The sequence below is a fragment of the Oncorhynchus nerka genome, linkage group LG28, assembly GCF_034236695.1.
Source record: "Oncorhynchus nerka isolate Pitt River linkage group LG28, Oner_Uvic_2.0, whole genome shotgun sequence".
Classification (NCBI taxonomy): Eukaryota; Metazoa; Chordata; class Actinopteri; order Salmoniformes; family Salmonidae; genus Oncorhynchus; species Oncorhynchus nerka.
In genome coordinates, this window is record NC_088423.1 from 59,775,394 (window position 1) to 59,800,783 (window position 25,390).

At 43.0% G+C, this 25,390-nt stretch overlaps 1 protein-coding gene across 3 annotated transcripts in view; it reads left to right on the top strand.

Moving 5' to 3' along the window:
• Positions 1–25,390, top strand: part of LOC115113453 (xylosyl- and glucuronyltransferase LARGE2s) — a 104,534-nt gene that overhangs the window by 40,270 nt on the left and 38,874 nt on the right. Inside the window, exons 2-3 of one of the 3 annotated variants that reach the window (XM_029641118.2) lie at positions 1,627–1,734; positions 3,156–3,221. The gene's annotated coding sequence lies outside the window, so the exon portion shown is untranslated. Of the gene's footprint in view, positions 1–1,626; positions 1,735–3,155; positions 3,222–16,316; positions 16,566–25,390 lie in introns of those variants that run through there. The other 2 variants (XM_029641119.2, XM_029641117.2) reach the window with 2 other exon arrangements.

Sequence of the window (25,390 nt, forward strand, 5' to 3'; positions counted from 1 at the left end):
CAGAGACCTCATGTGGATGTGTGTGTGTGTGTGTGTGTGTGTGTGTGTGTGTGTGTGTGTGTGTGTGTGTGTGTGTGTGTGTGTGTGTGTGTATGTGTGTGTGTGTGTGTGTGTGTGTGTGTGTTTGATTGCGTGAGTGTTTGATTGCGTGAGTGTGCGTGTGTGTAGCTCTGGGTGTACCTTTAATGCTTCAGGCCCCTGCTGTCAGTGTCTAGTATGGAGACAACTCATCCAGAACGCCGCAGCCCGTCTGGTGTTCAACCTTCCCAAGTTCTCTCACGTCACCCCGCTCCTCCGCTCTCTCCACTGGCTTCCAGTTGAAGCTCGCATCCGCTACAAGACCATGGTGCTTGCCTACGGAGCTGTGAGGGGAACGGCACCTCAGTACCTCCAGGCTCTGATCAGGCCCTACACCCAAACAAGGGCACTGCGTTCATCCACCTCTGGCCTGCTCGCCTCCCTACCACTGAGGAAGTACAGTTCCTGTGCAGCCCAGTCAAAACTGTTCGCTGCTCTGGCCCCCCAATGGTGGAACAAACTCCCTCACGACGCCAGGACAGCGGAGTCAATCACCACCTTCCGGAGACACCTGAAACCCCACCTCTTTCAGGAATACCTAGGATAGGATAAAGTAATCCTTCTCACCCCCCCTTAAAATATTTAGATGCACTATTGTAAAGTGGCTGTTCCACTGGATGTCTTAAGGTGAACGCACCAATTTGTAAGTCGCTCTGGATAAGAGCGTCTGCTAAATGACTTAAATGTAAAATGTAATGTAAATGTAAATGTAAATGAGACAGTTGTGTAGGTGAGTATGTGTCTACTCCGAGTGCAGCAGGGCCCGGGGCCCAAAGGCAGCCATTTCTGGAGCTTTTGACAGAGGTCACGTCCTCCGTTCTCTCTAAGAAGGAGATGGCCATCTGGAAACACAGCAAGGAGGAGAGAAGGATGGGTGAAGGACATAATACATTTACTCTGTTACTTACTCTCTTTGCTCTCGCTTCCATCTTAAAATACCCCCACTCTTTTCAGCCTCCCTCTCAGTCTCTTATAATGTAGTTCCATGTGACTTAGACACTCTCAAACTCTGTAATGAACTCTCATTCACTGTATGTCTGGGCAACATATTTATTTTTGATTTATTTAACTAGGCACGTCAATTAAGAAATAAATCTTATTTACCATGATGGCCTACCCCGGCCAAACCCTAACCCGGACGACGCTGGGCCAGACGACGCTGTGCGCTGCCCTATGGGACACCCAATCATGGCCGGTTGTGATACAGCCTGGAATGGAACCAGGTTCTGTAGTGACACCTCTAGCACTGAGATGCAGTGCCTTAGACCGCTGCACCACTCGGGAGCCCATGTGATTGAGAGGCTACAGAAAGGGAAGCTTTTGCGAAAAGATAGGCGTTCTCTGGCACACTTGCACACACTTGAAAGCGCTGTAAAAAATATATATATACAATATAACAAATACTAGGATAGATTGATTAAACAAACTCCTGTTGTTGTTGGTACTTTTGATCGACTTCTGTGCTACTTGTCATCCAAATCCCTGAGCATGATTTTATGTTATTTATCTTTAGCTGTAATGCTCACTGTTTCCCTTGTTTCTTTCCAGGTTGAGAGAGGGAGGAGCTCCCTCTTGTATTTCCAGGCTGACCCGTGAGGTCTCTTGGTATTGAGGAGTTGCTTTTCCCATTAAACGGAATTTCAGAGAGCGAACCTGGTGAGTAACCAATGGGAATTCTGGAGGGGCGTGTGCCTGCATGCCTGTGTGTGTGCGTGTGAATGTGCGTTTCAAACTGTAGCCTGCGAGTCTTCGTATGTTGTGGTTCAATCAGCCTCTGTGCAGCAGCGCTAGACGGGTTCTTTCTGCTGAAATCTGTGTTATCCCCTGTCTTGTCACCTGAGATTTGCTATGCAGTCCAATCAGTTTCCTTGGTCTTCTGATTTTGTGTGAGGATAATGTTTCATACACTGATCTTTACAGGAAACCTATTGATCGTAACAGTTTGTTGAGGGCTTCCCTTGAAAAACAGTTTTCCCTACAGCCAATTCTGTCAAATCAAAAGAATTTGCAAAAAACAATCAGATTCCGACAGAAATATGCCTGAGACGCAAAGAAAATTCAAGGGTAAAATGGTCCGATTAATACTGCCAATGAGAAAATTCAAAACAAATCGAGACAAATCTCTTTCAAAGACAGTCTAGCAAAAAGAAGCATTATTGCGTTCTAACTACCCGCTATTCAAAGTGCTCTGAACAAATTAAGGGAATTGTTCACAAACATTGGCCCATTCTAAGATTCGATGACAGTATCGGTAATGTGTTTACGGACCCTTCCTTGGTTGTATTCTCGCGGGGCAGAAATTTCAGACATCAATTGGTAAACTCTGATTCCCCCCCCCCCAAAAAAAATCCCTGCACAACTTTTATTTGCGCCGCTACCGGATGGAAACTACAAGTGTAATGGCTGCGTTCCAATGCAATGGCACTTACAAATGTAGATCATTCGAACACTCCAAAATAGGAAAACAGATCCCAATCAAAGGTGTTCTCACGTGCTCCACTAAGGCAGTTATTTGTCTTATAACTTGTCCTTGTGGTGTAAATTATGTGGGTAAAAAGAAGCGCAAATTAAAAGTGCAAATCCCAGAGCAACATATTTATCCCAAGTCTTTAATTTAAAGACCCTTGCTCCCTTCGGTCTCAACTTTGACTTTGCTCTGAAGCCATTCTTGTGATTGTTGTGATTTTGCTATTGTAAATGTTTGTAGGCTCATGTAGCCAAATTGTACCTATGATCTTATGCTATCATTCATGTTTTTTGTATATTTTTATGTCTAAGAATGAACCAATGATATCAGGCCACACCCGTGTGTGTCCTTTGACACTATATAAACTAGTAACCGGCAGTGTTTGTCATTATACCGTGATGAAGGCAGCTCGTCTGTCGAAAATGTTGGATATTAGGTTATTAAATGATCGCATCTGAGCTCCTTTTCTTTTTCTAGTGTTCTACTCCGCTAGCCAGCACCTCGTCTAAACAGGTGTTCTACTCCGCTAGCCAGCACCTCGTCTAAACAGGTGTTCTACTCCGCTAGCCAGCACCTCATCTAAACAGGTGTGCGCTTCTTTCGCCTCCAGGTCCCCTATCTGTCAGCCTGCTGTCTGCCTGGACTCCATTGCTTTGATCCAAGCACACTTAACATGGTTTGGCTTTATATTTGTCCTCATTAAACATTTAAAACACAATCTATATTCACAGCCAGATGTGGTGATGTGTGGGTAACTTTGTTTGTGTGTGTGTGTGTGTGTGTGTGTGTGTGTGTGAGTGATGAAGTCCCTGCAGTTATATCCAGGGGCCAGGTGCATTTAGGGTCATGAAATATTGTGTGGATGAAGGGCGGGTTGAATAAAGAGAGAACAATAAATGTATCATTCATGTGCAATTTATATTTATAGGCTATATTGAGGCTTTTCTTTCATTATTTTGGGCTATCTGGCATCATTAATGCGTAAGCTTTAGGGCCTCCTTAACAGCTTCTACCCCCAAGCCATAAGACTGCTGAACAGTTAATCAAATGGCAACTCTGACTATTTACATTGCCCCACCCCTTGGTTTTTACACTGCTGCTACTCGCTGTTTATTATCTATGCATAATCACTTTACCCCTACCTACCCCCACACATTGACTCGGTACTGGTGCCCATTTAATTTTTTTACTTTAGTTTCAATTTTATTTGTCACGTCCTCTGCATCCATGTGTTACGGTGTTCAGAGTTTGATATAACCAATGTATTGATGTGATTATGATATGCTATATGTCAGCCCCTATTGTGCCCTATTTGGACTGGATTAGTTTTACTGGGGGAGGTCGGGTAATGTAATTATATGCAAGAGCACAAAACCTAATTTTAGTCCCGTCTGAATCTGCCATGGCAGTCATTTTTACATGGCAGGAGAGTAACAATTCCAGCCAGAATAACCTACTGTTTTTTGGCTATCTACTAGTCCCGTGCGAATCGACATCCCTGTGTTTTGAGAGAAATGTCTGACTTTGACAGGTGTTGATTGCGCATAAGCTACAGTATAAATGAATAGCCTACATGTGGCCTATCAACTTTCACAGTGAATGCTTTTGTTAATATGTTTTGTGCGTATGAATTGAATATTTAGGCTGTTTAATGCAACCCTTGATGTTAATAGATCGCAAAGCAGCATTCAACTGACCTAAAAGTTTGGAAATGATCATTTAACTTTCTCGACCATAACCTTTAAACAGTGTTTAATTCACATCTGAAGGCTGGGGGCATTTAGGACGTACTGCGGATCACTAAAATATCCTAATGATTATGATCACACTCCCTCAATGAAATATTATGGAGACACTATACCAAAAATGTTTTTCTATGACTTAGAAACTTGGGTACCAAGTTCGAGTCATCAGTGTGGCCCTGAACATGTTGAAATACTGTATCTTCGTGCATAGAATAAAAACCTCCAGGCTTCCGTCACAATTTATATTAAAAAAATAATAATAATAATTTCAGGGGGCAGTTTAGAATAAACTAATCCCGTCCGAATCGTCCTCAGGAATAATGGACATTCTGGAGTAATAATTACATAGTCAACATTCTCTAGTAATACTAGTCCCGTGTGAATAGGTCTTTGGTCACGTGCAGTGCAATGCATACATGTGGCAAGTAAAGGGAGCAAGTGTTGAGGGAATAGGGAATGTTTTTCCTAAACAAATGAGGGCTTTCGGTGACAGAACTTTTCAGTCAGAAATGGCTGTGCTTATGTTGCAGCTTCAGCAACACGGACAGTGCAATAAAGACTGATGTTCTGTGGTGGTCGTTGCAGCAGGGAGGAGAGGGAGACACAGTTACTCGCTGTCTTTATTTTTTAATTACACAGTGCAGCAAGTCTGAGCCTGGCCCGGCACAATCAAATCAATTGCTGTTCGGACTCCCCCAAGCAATTTGTCTGTCTTAATTATTTAATCAAAGAGTGTGCTTAAAGCATCAGACCAGCTCAGTGAATATAGTTGATTCGATTAAAACACATAGGATGTGTCAATATATGGAAAAATCACGTTTAAAAATGTTGACTCATTAATTGGTCGAAGGAACAGACGACTCTTGGTCGACTAAGATATATTTTAGTCTGGGACAACCCTAGAGAGCATGCATATGTGGGTGGGTGCATGTGTTCATCCTTTGTTCAACACACTCTCTCCCGGTCGTGCTGTGTGACAGGCTAAATCCTGTGAGACTCATATAAGGTCTCTGACAGGGCATTGGATCATAATGAAATTGAACTCTAGGTGTAAAAGTTCACACTGATATGTGGGGTGGTGGGGATTTGATGTGGTTCACAGGCTCTCATAGGCCCTTAACTCTACTAAACACACCACACACACACACACACACACACACGCACACACACACAGCATCCCACTGGTCCTCTCCTCACAGGAGCCAGACACATCATTGCAGAGCTGACCGGTTAGGCACAATACCTCTCTCGCCCTGACCCCTACCTCTTGACCTCAGACCCCTGACCAGTGAAAGTGGAAGGCGCTTATTGTCTTTACCACTGCCTGATTGGCTCTCCCACAGGGCTTAGAGGGTCAGGTGGTGTTCTGACTAAACACTTTGCACACAGGGGAGGGTAGAGTATCTCACAATATATCAGAGCCTGCTGTGCTGTGTGCTTATGGTCAGTGCCATGCAGTGGGGGTTGTGTATAGGCCTCACTCAATCTAAACAAACAGTTAGCATTTATCCCTGTCAATAACTACTGGTGGACTCACACACAGGACAATTTAAAACTTCCACCCCACTGCCTCCCTATAACACCCCTGCCCCCCACCATCCCTAAAACATATACACCGAGTGCAGAAGACATTAGGAACACCTGCTCTTTCCACGATATAGACTGACCAGGTGAATGGTAGAAGGGGCACCGGTTTGAGAGTGTCAAGAACTGCAACGCTGCTGGGTTTTTCACGCTCTACAGTTTCCCAGTTTCCCACTCGGTGTATATGTTTTAGGGATGGTGGGGGGCAGGGGTGTTGTCTCGGGAGAGGCAAAGGTTGAGAGCTGTGCATCCTACGAAACACTACCCAGCAAGCCACACTGTTTCTTGACACAACGCCCACATAACCCAGTCACACCAATGTGTCAGAGGAAACACCGTACACCTCGTGTCACCGTACACATCGTGTCAGCATGCATGTGCCCGGCCCGCCACAGGAGTCGCTAGAGCATGATGGGACAAGGAAATCCCGGCCGACCAAACCCTCCCTTAACCTGGATGACGCTGGGCCAATTCCGCGCCACACCATGGCGCTCTCGGTCGCGGCAGAGCCTGGACTCAAACCAGGATCTCTAATGGCACTGTAATGCAGTGCCTTAGACCACTGCACCACTCAGGAGGACACTAACCTTTATTGTTTAAAGAACTTAGGAAAGAGATCAGTGTGTTTTTTTTTCACTATGTAATCATGGAATTGGGTTGTTCAATGACAGACATTTATTTGTTTAAAATCGATCATATTTTATGGTTTCATTTCAGAGAGACAAATAATCATGTTTTAAAAAACATGCTATATATCCACCTCACTCTCAAGAAATAAGTAGTACTGCTAAGTTTTAGAGTGAAATGTAACAAATAACTGTACAAATGATACAATTGTGACATCAAGGTGCATTTATTTTTTGAAAAAATAGTTACACTAATTTGAGATCTGTATGTATAACATTTACATTTACATTTGACATTATAGTGATTTTGTCATAACCTGATCTGTTTCACCTGTCCTTGTGATTGTCTCCACCCCCCTCCAGGTGTCTCCCATCGTCCCCATTATCTCCTGTGTATTTATACCTTTGTTCGCTGTTTGTCCGTTGCCACTTCATCTTGTTTGTCAAGTCAACCAGCGTCGTTGTTCTCGGCTCCTGCCTTTCCCAGTCTCTCCTTTTTCCTCACCCTCCTGGTTTTGACCCTTGCCTGTTCTGACTCTGAGCCCGCCTGCCCCTGACACTGAGCCTGCCTGCCGACCTGTAACTTTGCCCCACCTCTGGATTGCTGACCCCTGCCTGCCCTAACCATGAGCCTGCCTGCCGTCCGGTACCGTTGCCCCTCCTCTGGTTTTACTGACCCCTGCCTGCCTTGACCTGTCTATTGCTTGCCCCCTGTTGGAATATTAAACCATTGTCAATTTGACGTGTCTGCATCTGGGTCTTACCTTGAATTCTTGATACATTTAGCAGATGTTTTTAGCCAGAGTAACTTACAGTTGCATTCATCTTAAGATCGCTAGGTGAGACAACCACATGTCACAGTCAAACATACAGGATACGAACATCCCATTCCAACTTAACAATGGATATATACCGTAAAAGAAGATAAACGATTTCGATACACATCTAAAATCTATGAATCAAACATTTGAGAAGAGTCATATTTTACACACACACGAACATAACCCATAAGCAATCATTTCTGATGAAAAAACACAAATGTGAAAAATTGGTTGACATTGCGTTTTGGAAATAAACTCTTCATATTGAAAGAGGAAAAAATAGGGAAGAGATTAACAGAGAGGAGATGTGATTCATACAGGCTCATAATGGAAGTCTCTCCTATCCCTGAAGTAAGCATCCTCATCCCTTCCTCACCACCCCTCTACACTTCTGCTGTCCTCATTGTCTCTCTTCCCCTCTTTCCGTCTGTTACACTTCTCCCTCCCCTCTCACCATATCTAAACCTACCTCCACCCATTCTCCTCCCTCTCTCCTCTTCTCCCCTTCTAATTTCCCTTACCCCCTTCATCTTGTCCATCTTATCCACTCCTCCTCTCTTCCACCTCTCATCCACTACTCTTTCAGAGAGATAAATGCCTCTCATCTTCTGCTTTGGAAGGTAAGAAATGGAGCTTCTACTCCACTGGGGAAATAAGCCATACCCCATCCTTTATCATCCTTCTCTCCACTGCACTCCACGCCTCTCATCCCCCCCCCCCCACAAACAGTCCCTCTTTCTTCTACCTTTTCCCATAAGGCCTACTGTCACACTTCCATCTCTCTTTCTCTCTCGCTCTCTCCCTCTCTATTCCTCTATTTTTCTTTCTCAGATGAGAAACCCTCACAGTTTACTCTCTCATACATGGAGATGTTCTCTGATATCACATGTTCTTTATGTTCATGATCTCGGTTTCTAGCGATTCATGTATTTTCTTTGAGTGCCGGCCAGCTTTGGATGATTAACTACCAAGTTAAGTTAATGATGTTGTTGTTTTTTGAAGGCACTGAGTCACAGGTGGCTATCTCGTGAAGCTGGTTAAGAGAATGCAAAGAGTTTGCAAAGCTGTAATCAAGGAAAAAGCTGGCTATTTGAAGAATCTCAAGTATGAAATACATTTTGATTTGTTTAACACTTTTTTCATAGTTTTCGTGTCTTCACTATTATTTAAAATAGTAAAAATAAAGAAAAACCCTTGAATGAGTAGGTGTTCTTAAACTTTTGACTGGTAGTGTATATGTACACTGCCGTTCAAAAGTTTGGGGTCACTTAGAAATGTCCTTGTTTTTGAAAGAAAAGCATTTTTTTTGTCCATTTAAAATCAAATTGATCAGAAATACAGCGTAGACATCGTTAATGTAGTAAATGACTATTGTAGTTGGAAAAGGCCAGCATCCCTGAGATGCCTCTTCACTGTTAACCTGTTGCGACGAGCAATCCCGTATAAAGGGATCCTATTTATAGCCTCAAGCTCATTACCATAACGCAACGTTAACTATTCATGAAAATTGCAAATGAAATGAAATAAATCTATTTGCTCTCAAGCTTAGCCTTTTGTTAACAACACTGTCATCTCAGATTTTCAAAATATGCTTTTGAACCATAGCTAAACAAGCATTTGTGTAAGAGTATTGATAGCCTAGCATAGCATTAAGCCTAGCATTCAGCATGCAACATTTTCACAAAAACAAGAAAAGCATTCAAATAAAATCATTTACCTTTGAAGAACTTCAGATGTTTTCAATGAGGAGACTCAGTTAGATAGCAACTATTCAGTTTTTCCAAAAATATTATTTGTGTAGGACAAATCGCTCCGTTTTGTTCATCACGTTTGGGTAAGAAAAAACCCGAAAATTAAGTCATTACAACGCAAACTTTTTTCCAAATTAACTACATAATATCGACAGAAACATGGCAAACGTTGTTTAGAATCAATCCTCAAGGTGTTTTTCACATATCCATCGATGATAAATCATTCGTGGCAGTTTGGTTTCTCCTCTGAAGAAAATGGAACGCGCATGGACCTGGAGATAATGCAATAATTTTGACGGAGGACACCGGGCGGACACCTGGGAAATGTAGTCTCTTATGGTCAATCTTCCAATGATATGCCTACAAATATGTCACAATGCTGCAGACACCCTGGGAAAACGACAGAAAGTGCAGGCTCAATCCTGGCGCATTCACAGCCATATAAGGAGACATTGGAACACAGGGCATTCAAAATCTGGACCATTTCCTGTATGAAATTTCATCTTGGTTTCGCCTGTAGCATTAGTTCTGGGGCACTCACAGATAATATCTTTGCAGTTTTGGAAACGTCCAAGTTTTTTCTTTCCAAAGCTGTCAATTACATGCATAGTCGAGAATCTTTTCGTGACAAAATATCTTGTTTAAAACGGGAACGTTTTTTATCCAAAAATTAAAAGAGCGCCCCCTATCTTGAAGAAGTTAACGTTGAGACTGGAGTTTTGCGGGTACTATTTAATGAAGCTACCAGTTGAGGACTTGTGAGGCGACTGTTTCTCAAACTAGACATTCTAATGTGCTTGTCTGCTTGCTCAGTTGTGTACTGGGTCCTCCCACTCCTCTTTCTATTCTGGTTAGAGCCAATTTGCGCTGTTCTGTAAAGGGATTAGTACACAGCGTTGTACGAGATCTTCAGTTTCTTGGTAATTTCTCGCATGGAATAGCCTTCATTTCTCAGAACAAGAATAGACTGACGAGTTTCAGAAAAAAGGCCTTTGTTTCTGACCATTTTGAGCTTGTAATCAAACCCACCAATGGTGACGCTCCAGATACTCAACTAGTCAAAAGAAGGCAAGTTTTTTATTGCTTCTTTAGTCAGAACAACAGTTTTCAACTGTGCTAACATAATTGCAAAAGGGTTTTCTGATAATCAATCAGCCTTATAAAATTATAAACTTGGATTAGCTAACACAACGTGCCATTGGAACTCAGGAGTGATGGTTGCTGAAAATGGGCCTCTGTACACCTATGGAGATACATAATAAACTGCAGTTTCCAGCTACAATAGCCATTTAGAAGATTAAGAATGTCTACACTCTATTTCTGATTCATTTGATTTTATTTTAATGGACAAAATTGTTTGATTTTCTTTCAAAAACAAGGACATTTCTAAGTGACCCCAAACTTTTGAACGCTAGTGTGTAATATATACAGTACCAGTCAAAAGTTTGGACACACCTACTCATTCAAGAGTTTACCTTTATTTTTACTATTTTCTACATTGTAGAATAATAGTGAAGACTTGAAAACTATGAAATAACACATATGGAATCATATAGTAAGCAAAAAAGTGTCACACAAATCAAAATATATTTAAAAGTAGCCACCCTTTGCCATGATGACAGCTCTGCAATATCTTGGCAACCTCCACTATGCGTCGTGCTTAAGAACAGTCCTTAGCCGTGGTATATTGGCCATATACCACATATCGGCCATATACCAACCCACCCCCACCCATGCATTATTGCTTAATTATACGACGTTTGGGTCTAATCCTGATTGCTGATTGGTTAAAAGCGCACTCCAGCGCACTCAACCTATTCCACAAATTACCACAGGATAAATATTTGACTTTAAAATATCTCTTTTAGACTAGCATTTAGATTTCAACAGTGGAGATTTGTGTAAACCTTGCTGTCTCTCTCCGACATTTGCAACATTGGTTCAATATTAAAATTTGAATTCGATCTCCAACTGTCACATAGTAATGAACGTGTAGGGGTTGGGAGTCGGGAGGAGAGAGAGAGAGGCAGGCAGCGTTTCTCAGCCAGTCGAAATCATGAATCAGCTGGCAGCAAGATTATGGATTAATAAATGCAGCTAGTATGTGCAGCTAGTATGTCGTCTTTCCAGCTTACGTTTGAAGATGTTGTGTTAGCTGTGTTGTTGGCTAGCTCCTCTGAACAGCAGTGTCCTGACGAGAGAGCACATTCTCTATGCCAGGCGAAATCGCGCCTCATTTGCTCATTGTTATGGATGTATCCAAATAAATGCCACTAGAAAATCGATTCAACAAATTCAGCTACTGTTGTTATTCTGTCTGCACTGATTGACAGGGATAAGAACGTTGCCAGCCAATTTGGCAATGGCACATTTAGAATGAACGACTGGGTCGCGTCTCTGGCAACCGAACCGATAGAACAGCCAGCTTGGGTAGCAACCCTAAATCTGTGTTGGGACATGTGGAAGGATGATATAGAATGAATAAATTAATCAAAATAATGTATTTAATGAAAATATGTCAATCATTATTTGAATATGTTGGTAACCCGTTGTATGAAAGTGATAATGCCCTTGAAGCCGCTGTTTGGGGGATATATTGGCACGGTTTTGCCGGCCTGAGACAAGACCGGTGCCAATGTATCCTTTATACACCGGCTTCTCGGGCGTTATCACTTAATTAACCCTTAACAGTCTAAATCCAAAAATGCTTAAATAATTTGATGAAACATTGTTGGGGGCCTTACTACTATTAGCCCATACTATCGGATTGAATAACAGATTCACTACACGGACCAACAGATAGTCCCGAAAAACATGACAAGGAAGTTTGTTCTGAGGTGTCTGTCTTATGTCTGGAATAAATAAGAAAGATCAGGAAACATTTGTTATTTTTTTGGACATGTGTTCATCCCCTTATGTTTTGGCACTATAAACCGTCTCCATTATATACTGTACCTCAATTGTTTTTATTTTCAACGGATCCTGGGGGACCTTCAGATGAGTCTTGTGAGGCCTGTGGTCATCCTAGAGAGTCTCACCTTTTCACAGAGGAGTCAAATTAGTGTGTAGCCCAAGCTGTTTGGACGTTACAGACAGAAGTTGGCAGATCGGCTGTGCCGACTTCAGACGAGTGCCAAGGCGCATTGTGTTCGTAAGAGTCCCATAATAGTTTGTAGGCTAAACCGTTCGGACGCTACAGATGATTTTGTTAGAAGACAGATTTTGCTTGCTTGCTGTGCGGTAGCAGAGAGAACAGTCTATGACTAGGGTGGCTGGAGTCTTTGGGAATTTTTAGGGCCGTCCTTTGACACTGCCTGGTATCGAGGTCCTAGATTGCAGGAAGCTTGGTCCCAGCGATGTACTGGGCCGTACGCACTACCCTCTGTCATGCCTTGCAGTCGGAGGCCCAGCAGTTGCCAAACCAGGCAGTGATGCAACCAGTCAGGATGCTCTCGATGGTGCAGCTGTAGAACTTTTTGATGATTTGAGGACCCATGACAAATCTTGTCAGTCCCCTGAGGGGGAATAGGCTTTGTCGTACCCTCTTCACAAGTGTCTTGGTGTGTTTGGACCATGTTAGATTGTTAGTGATGTGGACACCAAGGAACTTGAAGCTCTTAACCTGTTCCACTATAGCCCCGAGAATGGGGTCGTGCTCAGTCCTCCTTTTGCTGCAGGCCACAATCATCTCCTTTGTCTTGATCGCGTTGAGGGAGAGGTTGTTATCCTGCACCACACGGGCAGGTCTCTGACCTCCTCCCTATAGGCTGTCTCATCGTTGTCGTGATCAGGCCTATTACTGTTGTGTCGTCGGCAAGCTTAATAATGGTATGGTGTCGTGCCTGGCCATGTAGTCATGGGTGAACAGGGAGTACAGGAGGGGACTGAGGACGCACCCCTGAGGTGGCCCCTGTATTGATGATCAGCGTGGTAATGTGTTGTTACCTATCCTTTCCACCTGGGGGCAGCCCGTCATGATATCCAGGATCCAGTTGCAGAGGGAGATGTTTAGTCCCAGGGTCCTTAGCTTAGTGATGAGCTTTGAGGTTACTACGATATATTCACCCTCTGAATGGCACGCACAATCCATCTCAATTGGGGCGTCAGGGTAGCCTAGTGGTTAGAGCATTGGACTAGCAACCGGTTGCAAGTTCAAATCCCCGAGCTGACAAGGTACAAATCTGTCGTTCTGCCCCTGACCAGGCAGTTAACCCACTGTTCCAAGGCCATCATTGAAAATAAGAGTTTGTTCTTAACTGACTTGCCTAGTAAAATAAAGGTAAAATAAAAATTGTCTCCAGGCTTAAAAATCCTCTCTCTTTCCCCATCATCTTTACTGATTTGAAGTAGATTTAACAAGTGACATCAATAAGGGATCATAGCATTCACCTGGTCTGTCTATGTCATGGAAAGAGCATGCTAGACCTAGAAGCACCGACAGCTCAGCTACTGCTGCAGCAGTCAAGTGCAGTGGAGGCATGAATAAAAAGCAGAGACACGGACTGATGTACTGCCAGTTGTATGTTTTGGCTCTAAATTATAGTGTAATAGTAATTAACCCATATGATAATAGTTAGGCTTTTATAAGGTATTATGAGCCAATGGTCATCTGTTAAGCATTTATTCTGTCATTATTCTTCTTTATCTGGTATATGAGTCTATTCATTCACGACTAGGATGTTGCTGGGCCAAGATCCCCTGATCTTCTGGTACCAGTGCTGTGGGAAAGGAGGCTTAGCGGAGACAGGTCAGAGGTGAGTGCGGTGGAGGTAGGAAGTAACCAGAGAGAGACCGATGTACTGACAGTTCCTTAATATGTTGGCTCTATGTGAAGCCGTGACAGACTGACAGTGACAGCAGAGAAGATACAGAGACAGACTGCACAGAAGGGAGGCAACAGAGGCACAGTTGTCGTGGTGAGTTGTGGTTTCTAAGTGTTGTATTTGTCTTAAACATGAGCTGGTTAAAAGAGGAGGAGGACTATGTTTCACATTTTGAAAAACGCTGTACTAGTGTGCTGCCTATGTTATGTGTAAGTAACATGGGGGGGGGGGGGGGGGGGCAGGTGCGTGCACAGTAATGTGGGCAGGTGTGGCTAAAATGCCAGGGCAAATTGTTGTGTGTGTGTGCACATCCGCGATTGAGTGTCTGTCTATATGCGTGTGTGTTTTGTAGCAGTTATCTGTCTTGCTCGGTGGTGCTGAGAGCCAACCCATTAGTTGTCTCCGCGGGGGAGAAAGGCAGTGATCAGATCAGCCCAGTGTCTGCAACTCCTATGGAGAAGAGATTAGCTGTCTGGCAGTTTGTTTATCCTGCATTTTGAACACAGAAGCAGTCTTCCCGGCCACGCCTCCTTTTGAAGGTAGAGCAGACAAGTTGCACTGAGAAACTGTATTTCTCATAGGAAGCATGGAGGCGTTCCCGAATGTTCTTGGGAGGGCAAATACAGCCCCACCCCCCTCCTCACTATTTCCTACCCACCAATTTATGTGGAACATACGTGGGAGCCAGGGAAACCTAAACCATGTCATCTCTCTTCTCTCTCTTCCCCTTCCCACACATTTTATGCTGGTGGGGAAACCCAACCCTGAACCCTGGCCACTCCCCCCCCCCTGTTTATGTCGGACCCCCTGTATGGGTGTTGTGGTGGGGGGACTTTAGATTTACTGGCCAAGGCCCAGCCAGACCTTTAACCTCATAATTAGGAGATAATCAGAGGTGTTAACCTGCATTAGTCATCTGGTTTGACAGCCACCGGATCCTGAGCCAACATCCCTGGACACTGATCTAAGGTCAGTTCCTTGCTGCCTCTCCTCTAATGGTTAAGGTCAGGAATGGCGGAAGGTAAGCTGATCCTAGATTTATAACTGTGCCTATGGGTAACTTCTACCAAAAGCAACCAGGGGAGTATGAGCAATGGAGACTAGAAGAAAGCAGTGAAACCAGTTCAACTGACCTAAAGGTCCATTAGCAATGCGAAACCTTAAAACTGGTGGCTGTAGAAGTACTGTATGAAACACTGTCCGTTTCATCAGCGTGTTTTCTTTTTGTTATTGGTATAGAACGGCGAGCGCTGCTACCAGTTGTTTGTGTTGTTTCTACTGGAATCGGACTGTCTTGGTTTAGCTTGGAGGCTCAATGGGAAACTGGTGCTCTAGGGACAGATTGAATTTCAGGATATAACTTTTATTTTCTCTCTCACACACACACACACACACACACACACACACACACACACTTGTACACACACACACACACACACACACACACATCATCACAGCTTATTTTAGATAGCAGGCCAGACGCAGGCTCCAACTAGCTCTCTGTTTAGCAAAAACAGCATTGTGTCTACTTTAATTAGAGAGCTGTACTCCCCCGTTGCATGAACTCACACACATGCACATACGTACACACGTTCCCTACTTAAGTGATAATGCCAGAGAAGCCGGTGTTTGGAGGATATATTGGCACAGGTGTTGTTATGCCCGAGACAAAGTCGAGCTAATAATGCAGGATACTTAGTATATATCCATAAAAATGATGCCATCTGAGAAAAGCTGTCTACCTGTCTGTCTGTCTCATCCCAAAATGTTCATTACTATGGCACAGCTGGAGATCGAATTTGAATATTGAAACAATGTTGCAAATGTCAGAGAGACAGACCGCGAGGTTTATAGAAATCTCCGCTGTTGAAAACCAAACGCTAGTCTAAAAGAAATGGGAGATAATGTTCAGATGCTTTTCATAGCAGAGATCAAGTTTATAAATTGCGTGGCTGGGCTGATGAGATAGTGGATTGCTCAGTGAGATGGAACAGAGTAAATAGGCATTTCAACTTCATAGCTTTAGCTGGTGGTAACTTGTGAAATAAACACTGGCTGAAATGAGGTTTTATCCAATGAAATTCGGAATGTCTGAATGTAATTTAATTCAAACAATACATTCTAATTTGAATTATCCACACCCTACAGGAAGCATAAAATGTGAATTGAAGAAATTCACACACACACACACACACACACACACACACACACACACACACACACACACACACACACACACTGTTAATCATCCACTCTTTGGAATCAGGTTAGACAATGAGAGAGGGTCTTGCATTCCTGAGCTCCAACCAACTCCTGTCTTTTGTCACAGAGGGTTAACCGTGTGCACGGTGAAACCACTCCCCCTTTCTCTTGTTCTCCTTCCAGCTTCTCTCGCCCCTTTCTCTGAGAGAGAGACTTATTGAAAGCGTGGCTGTCCACAACAACGTGGACTTGCAGCTACACGCTTGGTGGACACTTGACACACAGAGAGGAAACGATTGGAGCTTACACAAACACGCCGGTCGAAAGAATGTGCAAAGGTCACAGCGGCTTTTCACTATCGACTGTGTGGGTCTGTGTTTGTCCACTCGGTGTGTATGCCAGCGTTGTTTTCACCGTCAGCTGTCAATGTTCTTGTCAGACCTACAAGCACGTCTCACAGATGGAAAGGTGAGAGAGAGACAGAACAAGAGTGTGTGTGTGAGAGAGGGACGGAAAGAGAGGTGTGTGTGTATTCCTGTGTGAACAGGAGTGAGAGGTGAGCAGCACTCCTCTGTTCTCTCCTTCCGTTCCCCCTTGAGTGAATAGAGCATTTGTGCTGTCATTGTAGCCCTTCTGTACCCTTCTTTTACTTCTGTCCCTCTCTTCCTACAGTATCTCTCTCTGTTGTCGTCTACCTACAGAATGTTTGTGTCCTGCATCTCTACCTTTTTCTGATATCTTTTCTCGCAATTATTTTCCTTAAAGTTACTCCTAAAAGTTTTCCCCAAGAATTTGACCTTGGTGTGCTGTGTTTACTATCTTGGAGGTCCTTCTCTACACCGTGTGTGTGTGTCCTCTTATGTGTTCTGTCTTTGTTTTATGTTGTTACTGAGTCATCCAGAGTGAGCCGTCGGAGGCGACAGTATGTTAGAACAACAAAGTAGGGCAGATGGGACGAGGTAACTATCTCTGCAGTTGTTGTTATTTCTGCAGGCCATTGAAGGATACTCAACTTAATCTGTTGTAGCGTCACTCTCTACGGGGGGCTGAGGAGGACGTGTGTGTGCCTGTGTGTACGCCTGAGCATGTTTGTGAGTATTAGTGTGACGGCGTCCGTGCGTGTTTATGCATAACCAGGTAAATTATTGATTGTAAACTGAGGTGAGATTAGTTAGTCTGTGATCTAGCGTAACCTTCAGCTTTAGTGTTTCTCAAATCAAATGTTTTTGGTCTCATACACATGGTTTGCAGATGTTAATGCGAGTGTAGCGAAAAGCTTGTGCTTCTAGTTCCAACAGTGCAGTAATATCTGACAAGTAATCTAAAAATTCCCAACAACTACCTAATACACACTAATCTAACAAGTAATCTAACAATTTCCCAACAACTACCTAATACACACAAATCTAAAGGGGTGAATGAGAATAGGTACATATAAGTATATGGCTGAGCGCCATAGCCACGATGCAGTAGATGGTATATACATGTGATATGAGTAATGTAAGATATGTAGACATTATTAAAGTGCCATTATTTAGAGTGGTATTGTTTAAAGTGACTAGTAATCCATTTATTAAAGTGTCCAGTGATTGGGTCTCAATGTAGGCAGCAGCCTCTCTGAGTTAATGACTGCTGTTCAGCAGTCTGATGACCTTGAGATAGAAGCTGTTTCTCAATCTCTCGGTCCCAGCTTTGACCTGTACTGACCTCGCCTTCTGGATGATAGCGGGGTGAACAGGCAGTTGCTCGGGTGGTTGTTGCCCTTGATGATCCTTTTGGCCTTCCTGTGACATCGGGCGCTGTAGGTGTCATGGAGGGCAGGTAGTTTGCCCCCGGTGATGCATTGTGAAGAACGCACCACCCTCTGGAGAGCCTTGCGGTTGAGGGCGGAGCAGTTGCCGTAGCAGGCTGTGATACAGCCCGACAGGATGCTCTCGATTGTGCATCTGTTAAAGTTTGGCAGGGTTTTGGGTGACGAGCCAAATGTCTTCAGCCTCCTGAGGTTGAAGAGGTGCTGTTGCACCATCTTCACCACACTGCCTGTGTGAGTGGACCATTCAGCAAAGTGGAGATGTTGTTTCCTACCTTCACCATCTGGGGGCGGCCTGTCAGACTGTCCAGGACCCATTTGCACAGGGAGGGGTTGAGACCCAGGGCCTCCGGCTTGATGATGAGCTTGGAAGGTACGATGGTGTTGAATGCTGAGCTGTAGTCAATGAACAGCATTCTTACATAAATATTATTTTTGTCCAGATGGGATAGGGCTGTGTGCAGTGCGATGGCGATTGCGTCATCTGTGGACCTGTTGGGGCGGTATGAAAACTGAAGTGTGTCTAGGGTGGCCGGTAAGGTGGCGGTGATATGATCCTTGATTAGCCTCTCAAAGCACTTCATGATGACAGAAGTGAATGCTACGGGGCGGTAGTCATTTAGTTCAGTTTTCTTTGCCTTCTTGGGTACAATGGAACAATGAACAATGGTAGCCATCTTGAAGCATGTGGGGACAACAGACTGGGATAGGGAGCGATCAAATATGTCCGTAAACACACCAGTCAGCTGGTCTGCGCATGCTCTGAGGACGCGGCTAGGGATGTCGTCTGGGCCAGCAGCCTTGCGAGGGTTAACATTTATAAAAAATTTACTCACGTCAGCCACTGAGAAGGAAAGAGCGCAGTTTTGTTAGCGAGCCGCGACGGTGGCACTGTATTATCCTCAAAGCGGGCAAAGAAGGTGTTTAGTTTGTCTGGAAGCGTTCCCCTTCCCCTGTGTCCCTGTGACAGCTGGGGTTTAGCTCAGCAAACAATCCTCCATATTGTAAACAAACATTATATGATTATGACATTCAAACTAGAATTTAATGATCTTAACCAGGATTTGCTTTCTTTTTTACTATGGCTCTGATTGGTCACACACACTCTTGCTGTGTGGAGTGTGTGTGTGTGTGTGTGTATGTGAGAGAGTCCTTGCATTCATGTGTGAAGATTAACATATTTTCACACAGTTCAGAGAAAGCCAAACCTTACACACTGCTGAATCACATTTTTTTCCCATTAGGAGAAGAGTTTCTTTACATTTTTCAAACCATATTCTGAAATATTTTTTTTCTGGGCCTCTGTGATCGATGCCGATGATCTATGATAGATAAGGGATAGCTAACAGATAGGTAATGAGTCATCGATCATGGATATTTGTCCAGAATCCTTTATTTTGCTTCTTGCTCTCTCTCTCTCATGTTTCTGCAGGCTGCAGAACATCTCACTCTCCTTCTGGCCCTCAGTAACCTGAAAACCATTCCCACCTAGAATTCCTAGACTAGAGTCCTCTATAGATGTATCTCTGTCTCCCAGGAATGCTACCCTCAAGCATGCCCTCATTATTTTCTTTTAATTATTTTTTTTACCTTTATTTAACTAGGCAAGTCAGTTAAGAACAAATTCTTATTTTCAATGATGGCCTAGGAATGGTGGGTTAACTGCCTGTTCAGGGGCAGAAGGACAGATTTGTACCTTGTCAGCTCGGGGGTTTGAACTTGCAACCTTCCGGTTCCATGCAATGTGTTTCTAGTACTACTATGTGCTAGTACTACTATGTGCTTTCTATTCACACTACTGTTCAAAAGTGTGGAGACACTTAGAAATGTCCTTGTGTTTGAAAGAAAAGCACATTTTTGTCCATTAAAATAACATCAAATTGGTCATTGTTAATGTTGTAAATGACTATTGTAGCTGGAAATGGCTGATTTTTAATGGAGTATCTACACAGGCGTACAGAGGCACATTATCAGAAGCCATCACTCATGTGTTCCAATGGCACGTTGTGTTAGCTAATCCAAGTTTATCATTTCAAAAGGCTGATTGATAATTAGAAAACCCTTTTGCCATTATGTTAGCACAGCTGAAAGCTGTTGTGTTAATTAAAGAAGCAATAAAACTGGCCTTCTTTAGACTAGTTGAGTATCTGAAGCATCAGCATTTGTGTGTTCGATTACAGGCTCAAATAGCCAGAAACAAATACATTTATTCTGAAACTCGTCAGTCTATTCTTGTTCTGAGAAATTAAGGCTATTCCATGCGAGAAATTGCCAAGAAACTGAAGATCTCATACAAAGCTGTGTATTACTCCTTCACAGAACAGCGCAAACTGGCCCGAACCAGAATAGAAAGACGAGCGGGAGGCCCCAGTGCACAACTGAGCAAGAGAACAAGTACATTAGAGTGTCTGGTTTGAGAAACAGACACCTCACAAGTCCTCAACTGGTAGCTTCATTAAATTGTACCCGCAAAACACCAGTCTCAACGTCAACAGTGAAGAGGTGGCTCCGGGATGCTGGCCTTCTAGGCTGAGTTCCTCTGTCCAGTGTCTGTGTTCTTTTGCCCATCTTAATCTTTTATTTTTATTGGCCAGTCTGAGATGTGTTTTTTTCTTAGCAAGTTTGCCCAGAAGGCCAGCAATCCGGAGTCACCTCTTTCCTGTTGACATTGAGATTGGTGTTTTGCGGGAGACAATTTTATGTTAATTTAATCGACAAAAAAATGTGCTTTTCTTTCAAAAACAAGGACATTTCTAAGTAACCCCAAACTTTTGAATGGCTGTGTGCGTGTGCGCTCGTGTGCTTTAACTACCACAAGACAAGTGTGTAAAGACTGTAAAGTGGTTGCGACTTTAAAGGAAAACTTCACCCAAACACTGCCTTTTGGTATTTGTTTCATTAGTCCGTTATTGATATAATCCCAAAAATGTTTTGCATGTCAGCCATCAAATTTTCAAGATTTGTCACTTTCCAAAATACCGGAAATCTGGCCTGTATGATGCATTTGGCATCATATGATGCTGGGTTTTGCAGTTTACCTTTAATATCTCCCACTGATAATCAAACCCATTGTTTGTGAATTGTTGAGGCTGTGAGCTATCAACTTGGATTGGCACTGGAGAAGTGTTAATATTTCCATTACCAGAACAGTAGAAGTGCTCTGAAATAGGACTGAGGGCGAGATGGGAATAGAGGGGAAAATTAGAAAAATAAGGGACTTTGAGACACAGACTGATAAAGGCTGATTTTAGAGGGTGGCCAGACGAGATGACACATATTAGCTCGGGTTCAAATGACCAACAGACCATGTAACGCTGAATATTTGTGTGTGTGTGTGTGTGTGTGTGTGTGTGTGTGTGTGTGTGTGGCTGTTGATAACAGAGCCGAGTAGAGGTAACAACTTCACAGTCCCCCTAGAACTATTCCACGATCCTAATGGCAAAGCTACTGCAGTGAACTTTAGAGCTCTCTCTTTCTGCCATTCTTTCTCACTCTCTTTCTCTATGTCAATCTTCCTTATACAGTGCCTTCGAAAAGTATTCAGACCGCTTGACCTTTTCCACATTTTGCTACGTTACAGCCTAATTCTAAAATGGATTAAATGTTTTTTTTTCCTCCTCATCAATCTACACAAAATACCCCAGAATGATAAAGCAAAACAGGTTTTTATACATTTTTGCAAATGTCTTAAAAATCTAAAACTGAAATATCACATTTACATAAGACCCTTTACTCAGTACTTTGTTGAAGCACCTTTGGCGGTGATTACAGCTAGAGGTCGACCGATTATGATTTTTCAATACCGATACAGATTATTGGAGGACCCAAAAAAAGCTGATACCGATTAATCGGCCGATTTCTTTTATTTTTTTTATTTGTCGTAATGACAGTTACAACAATACTGAATGAACACTTATTTTAACTTAATATAATACATCAATAAAATCAATTTAGCCTCAAATAAATAATGAAACATGTTCAATTTGGTTTAAATAATGCAAAAACAAAGTGTTGGAGAAGAAAGTAAAAGTGCAATATGTGCCATGTAAGAAAGCTAACGTTTAAGTTCCTTGCTCAGAACATGAGAACATATGAAAGCTGGTGGTTCCTTTTAACATGAGTCTTCAATATTCCCAGGTAAGAAGTTTTAGGTTGTAGTTATTATAGGAATTGTAGGACTATTTCTCTCTATACCATTTGTATTTCATATACCTTTGACTATTGGATGTTCTTATAGGAACTTTAGTATTGCCAGTGTAACAGTATAGCCTCCGTCCCTCTCCTTGCCCCTACCTGGGCTCGTACCAGGAACACATCGATAACAGCCACCCTCGAAGCAGCATTACCCATGCAGAGGAAGGGGAATAACTACTCCAAGTGACGTTTGAAACGCTATTAGCGCGCACCCCGCTAACTAGCTAGCCATTTCACATCGGTTACACCAGCCTAATCTCGGGAGTTCATTGGCTTGAAGTCATAAACAGCGCAATGCTTGAAGCACAGCAAAGAGCTGCTGGCAAAACGCACGAATGTGCTGTTTGAATGAATGCTTACGTTCCTGCTAGTGCCTACCATCGCTCAGTCAGATTGCTCTATCAAATCATAGACTTAATTATAACATAATAACACACAGAAATACGGCCTTAGGTCATTAATATGGTTGAATCCGGAAACTATCATCTCAAAAACAAGACGTTTATTCTTTCAGTGAAATACGGAACCGCGAATACGGACCATATCAATTACACACTAGATAAACTAGTAATCATCAACCATGTGTAATTAACTAGTGATTATGAGTGATTGAATGATTGTTTTTTATAAGATAAGTTTAATGCTAGCTAGCAACTTACCTTGGCTTACTGCATTCGCGTAACAGGCAGGCTCCTCGTGGAGTGCAATGAGAGGCAGGTGGTTAGAGCATTGGACTAGTTAACTGTAAGGTTGCAAGATTGAATCCCCAAGCTGACAACCCACCGTTCCTAGGCCTTCATTGAAAATAATGTGTTCTTAACTGACTTGCCTAGTTAAATAAAGGTGTAAAAAAACATTTAAAAAATAAATCGGTCAAATCTCTGTCAAAAAATACCGATTTCCGATTGTTATGAAAAATTTAAATCGGCCCTAATTAATCGGCCATTCAGATTAATCGGTCAACCTCTAATTACAGCATAGAGTTGTCTTGTGTATGACGTTACAAGCTTGGCACGGCACACCTGTATTTGGGGAGTTTCTTCCATTCTTCTCTGCTGATCCTCTCAAGCTCTGTCAGGGTGGACGAGGAGAGTCGCTGCAAAGCTATTTTCAGGTCTTTCCAGAGATGTTTGATCGAGTTCAAGTCCCAGCTCTGGCTGGGGCGCTCAAGGACATTCAGAGACTTGTCCCGAAGCCACTCCTGCATTGTCTTGGCTGTGTGCTTACGGTCATTGTGCTGATGGAGTCTGAGGTCCTGAGCGCTCTGGAGCAGGTTTTCAACAAGGATGTCTCTGTACTTTCCTCCGTTCATATTTCCCTGACTAGCCTCCCAGTTCCTCATAAACATCAAAAAGAAATAACAAAGACTAATAGAAACAAATTTGTGTTGATTTGGCACTCAAGCATCAGTTCATTACCCATCCCCCGACACTGTCAACCAAGAGTCAAGACTAAACCAATTCACCTCGGTGGTGTGCAGACTGGTTTATTAATATTATTCTTAACGATTTCACACAAAATAAAACAGAAAAAAAATAACAACAATTTGTCTGTGAAACTGTATATTCAAAGTATTATGAATGAATTGTGGTTCATTTGGTGTTATGTCGTAGTGTGACCGATTTGACTAATTACATCCCCAGGTCGCTGCTGTAAATGAGAATGTGTACTCAGTCAGCTTACCTGGTCAGATAAATAAATAAATAAAACATTAGTACTGTACAGCGTTGGCGCACCTCTATTTGATAGATTCCCCCCCGCTCCCCCTACCTCGGGCTTCCAGTGGGTGTCACGTTCTGACCCTAGTTCTTTTGTGTTTTCTTTGTTTTAGTGTTGGTCAGGACGTGAGCTGAGTGGGCATTCTATGTTGTGTGTCTAGTTTTCCCTTTTCTATGTTTGGCCTGATATGGTTCTCAATCAGTGGCAGGTGTTAGTCATTGTCTCTGATTGAGAACCATATTTAGGTAGCCTGTTTTGTGTTGGGTTTTGTGGGTGGTTGTTTCCTGTCTTCTGTCTTTGTGTCTATGCACCAGATAGGACTCTTTCGGTTTTTCACATTTGTTGTTTTGGTATTTTGTAGTGTTTACGTTTACGTATGTTGAACTCTAACCACGCTGCGCTTTGGTCCGATCCTTCGTCCACAGAAGAAAACCTTTACAGTGGGGAGACCTGAGGTCAACCTGCCCAATCTCGTACTTCTGAGTGGGAGACCTTCCCTGGCAGTAGCCTGCCTAGCTCACAAACTACAATCAGGGCGCCCACTCCGACAAGGCTAATTGACCCACAGTTCCACACGGTGACATGATATCATTGACGTGACGTGCAAACGAGCGATTCAAAATTTGATCGCGCAAAGGTCACCTTTACGAGTTTTATGGTGCGGGTGCCCCGTGCCACCCCCGGCAAGATGCCCACATCACCTCTACGTAAATCCGCGACTACTCACACTCGCACACCCACAAAAACAAAGAAACACACACACTCTTATGATAGCAGTCAGAGCTGCAGCAGATGTGATATGAGCAGCAGAGTCTAACTGTCTAAATTGCAGTTTCATGTTTCATGTGAAAACTCCCTGCTGTTACTGCGAAGTGTGTGAACCATCATATGAGCACAGATTATTGAACGGGGTGATAATTGTGTTTCTTACCCTGCTCTGAGAAAAATGCAGAAGAGAAAAAGGTGTGTGTGTGTGTGCTGCGTCTCTCTGTCATCTCCCCCGACACACGCCTGAACAGACTCCATTACTGTATATTGCCCCAAGTGACATAAAGCCTGATTTGACCTGATTTGAAGTGAACAGAAGTGATCTAGGGAGGCTGCAACAACAATACATGATGACACACAATCAGCCAACCAAACGCTAATACAAACATTCACACACCCACCCGAAATTGCTAATAAATATAGAAAATGCGCTGTAGGCTACAGTCAGAGAAGGAACAATGATTTTTTGACAGGGGGTGCAGAATCATTTTTTGCCTAATTTAAATATGTTTCTGCTTATAATTTCTGACATTTTGGTAGGCTATTTGTTAGTCAACTTGTCTGTAATTAGATACATGCAGCTTCCCTTCTGTCAGTATATGTTGCCCTTGAAGACCAAATAAACGTTTCCTCACCAGAATGTTTATTTAAAAAAGATGTATATATATTTAACTAGGCAAGTCAGTTAAGAACAAATGTACAATGACAGTCTACTTGTAAAGCCCCCCTTGGCCAAACCCTCACCAAATGACACTAGGTCAATTGTGCGCCACGCCCTATGGGACTCCCGATCACAGCCAGT